This window comes from Fragaria vesca, linkage group LG7, assembly GCF_000184155.1.
Source record: "Fragaria vesca subsp. vesca linkage group LG7, FraVesHawaii_1.0, whole genome shotgun sequence".
NCBI lineage: Eukaryota > Viridiplantae > Streptophyta > Magnoliopsida > Rosales > Rosaceae > Fragaria > Fragaria vesca.
This window is the reverse complement of record NC_020497.1, coordinates 4861738-4864871: the sequence shown is the minus strand read 5'-3', so window position 1 is coordinate 4864871 and position 3134 is coordinate 4861738.

The following is a 3134-nucleotide window of genomic DNA, read 5'->3' as shown; positions in this document are numbered from 1 at the left end:
CTCTCTCTCTCTCTCTCTCTCTCTCTCTCTCTCTCTCTCTCTCTCTCCGTACCGGTCAAAAAACCCAGCCAAGGTGCACAGCAACACCACCACTACCATAGCTATGACGGAGAGCAACGAGTCAAATTCTTTGGGGTTTCTTCAATTTGAACGATTATGACCCGAAAACTCTAAACTCTGATCTCGCAAATGGGTTGCTCCTCCTCCCTTCCAAGTAAATTTGGATCCCTTATAGATTACCTTTCTTGGGTATTGATGTTTTGATCTAATTAATCTCAGCTTTTTTTCCTGGGTCTGTTTGATTGGATCAATTCTTGATTTCTGAGCTGAATTGATAGATAGTGAGGGTTGATTGGTTCGATTTGGTTGTGGGTGTTGTGTTGAGTGTTTGATTCGAAAGTTTGGTTTTTATTATTTTTATTTTATTATTATTATTTTTATTTTAGGAATTTATTGCAGATAGAGGTTCTGGGTGGTTGGTTAGGCAGAATGAGGTAGACATTGGAGCTGCTGATGCCAAGGTTTCTAACCGGTACAGAGATCCCAAGCGCCGCCGCTTCGGAGGCCCAGGGCGCCCGCGCATCTTCTGACGTCACCTCGCATTCACCGTCACGAACTGCCCATCCTCCTCCTCGACCTAAACCGCCGTCATATCTCTCAGCTTTTGATCGTACGTAGACTCATGGTGTGGTCGGCGAGGAGAGAGAGAAGACTAAAAGGAGAGCAAGGAATGATCAAGTATGAACTCACGAATCGGGATAGAATTTGTTTAAGCCCTCAGATGAGTTTTATTTAAATCTGAAGGTCATCGTTGATTTGTCCCTTTCTGTACCGTAAATACTCTGCCGCAGGTGAGCGGGGCCTAACAATTTCAATGAGGCTTAAGTTCGATTTCCAACCACCAGCCCTGAAGAACAGTTGTATTCAGAATATTACTATTGACAAGGGCACAAGGCAAATCTGCAGATTTCGGTTAACAGCATGGCAAGTTTTGCTCAAGAAACAGAATACAGCAAACTACAAGACAGAAGGTATATGAAATGACTCAATTATTTCAAGAAGTTTTGACAGCACCGGTACCCCAACTTTTGTGGCACGGTCATAGTGGTACCCAGACTTTAAAAACTATCAATGTGGTATCTAAACTTTGTTTTTGCTACCAAGGAAAGGCCTAAGGCCAATTTTTGTCACGGTGCCGTCTGTTTGTTAACGTGGCCAGCATCGGGTCCACCAAAAAAAGGGCAAAAACGACATTTTACACAGTCTACACCCAAATCAAGTCAAAACTCGATTTCCCTCCCCCATCTCCTCCCAAACTCCCTTTTCTCTTCTCTTCTCTGAAACCTAATCTAAATCGCACCTGCATGTTCATCACTTTTTCTCTTGAAAACCTAGATCCCAAACACCTACATCTTCTTCATTCTCTCTCAAACTTAAACCTCGATCGATCTATCGAAATTCCGCAGTCCACCATCTTCTCGATATTCGTACCCAAAGAGACCCCCCAATCTTCCTCTTCTCTTCTCTCTAGTTGGCCACAAACTCTGTCCTCTTGTTCGTCTCCAAATTGAAAGACCCAGGAGTGATTTGCAGAGTGAGAAAAGCGAAAGGGAAAACCAGAGAGGGAAGCAAATTAGACGAGAATGGAGGCGAAGCTGAACTAGCTGACTCAGAACTTCGGGCGATTCAAAGCGGCGTTGATCTATAATGATTTCGATATAGCTTCAAATCTTCTTTCGGATCTGAAGGTAATACCAATTTTCAATACCCTAACTTTGTTTGCTTCAATTTGGACATGATTTGATAACTACGAGTTGTGTAATTGTCCGCGTAGTGCTGAAATAGATGATCAATTTTGTGAATTTCAGCTATTTGGTTAGGTTCTTAGTCAGTTTGTAAAACAAAAACTGATTTCAGCCAAAATCAGTAATTTTCCTGATGCAGGTCTACAACTTCCGAAAATCATAAGTATTTGTAAAAAATTCCTTTTGTTGCGATTCCAGTTCCTGATTGATCTTTAGGTTGTCTTTTACAGTTGTTATGAAGACACCAACTGTAAATTCCCAGTCAAGCTGTGTCGTTTTAGCCATAAAGTTTACTGGTCAGAAAGTTAGGAAGTTGTTTTGTGATTTCAGATTTCTGTTTTTAATTGTACTCTTTGTTTTTGAATCTTTGTTGTTTTGATATGAGATTGTACATATGTAATGATTAGATTATGAGGTTCTTATACATGTTATTAGTTTCTACTATTGAAAGTAGAAACCATGATTTTAGATTTAAATTTGCTGAAATTATAGAAGTTAAGACTGTTGTATATTACATTTTGTTAGCTATCTTTGTGGTGATCTTAGTTAGTCTGTAAGTTGCAAGTTTTGTATCTTTTTCCTTCTTTTTGAAACATTGGAGTGTTTATGTTCAGTTCCTAGAAGTTTTGTATCACATAGATCTTCTGTTTTGTTTTTGAAAACAAAGTTTAGACACTTTTAGCAAAATTTCCAGAAAAACCTGAAACTGTTACTGAACTTTGAAATTGCATATCTAATTACAGAAATTTGTTTTTGAGGTGATTCAAATTCTGAAAGCTTCTCTAAGATGTCTAGTTTATTTCTTTAGAAGGCCATGAAGTCAAATTCCTTATGGATTTGTACAGTTTTTGTGGTGAAGATGACTGGGTCAGAAAACTGCAGTAGTTCTTTGTGTTCAGTAAACTTGTTTTCGGATCAACTGACTTGTCATGTTTGTTTGGGTGTTTTATCAGTTAAATACTTTATATTTAGAGTACTGGAACTAATGAGTTGCATTACTAAAAAGTACTTGTTGTCTTGGTCAGGAACTTACTGTGAGAATTGACAAAGGTATCTTGGGGAGAACTTTTTATGATTGGATACTGATTTTGTGTGCTTAGTTGTTATGTCATTTTAGTTAACACTGTTTGTCTTGATTTCATTGATGATATTTGGATTCCATGTACAAGATTTGTGTTGATTCATATTAGTATGCATGTCTGCATATAGCATGCTATGCATCATGGGTAAAGGAATGGGTGGACTTATGGATATTTAGTGATTTTAGGAGTAATCTTTTGTATAGTTGAGTCTAGACATCTTAGCAAAGGTATGTATCTGATGGTGATT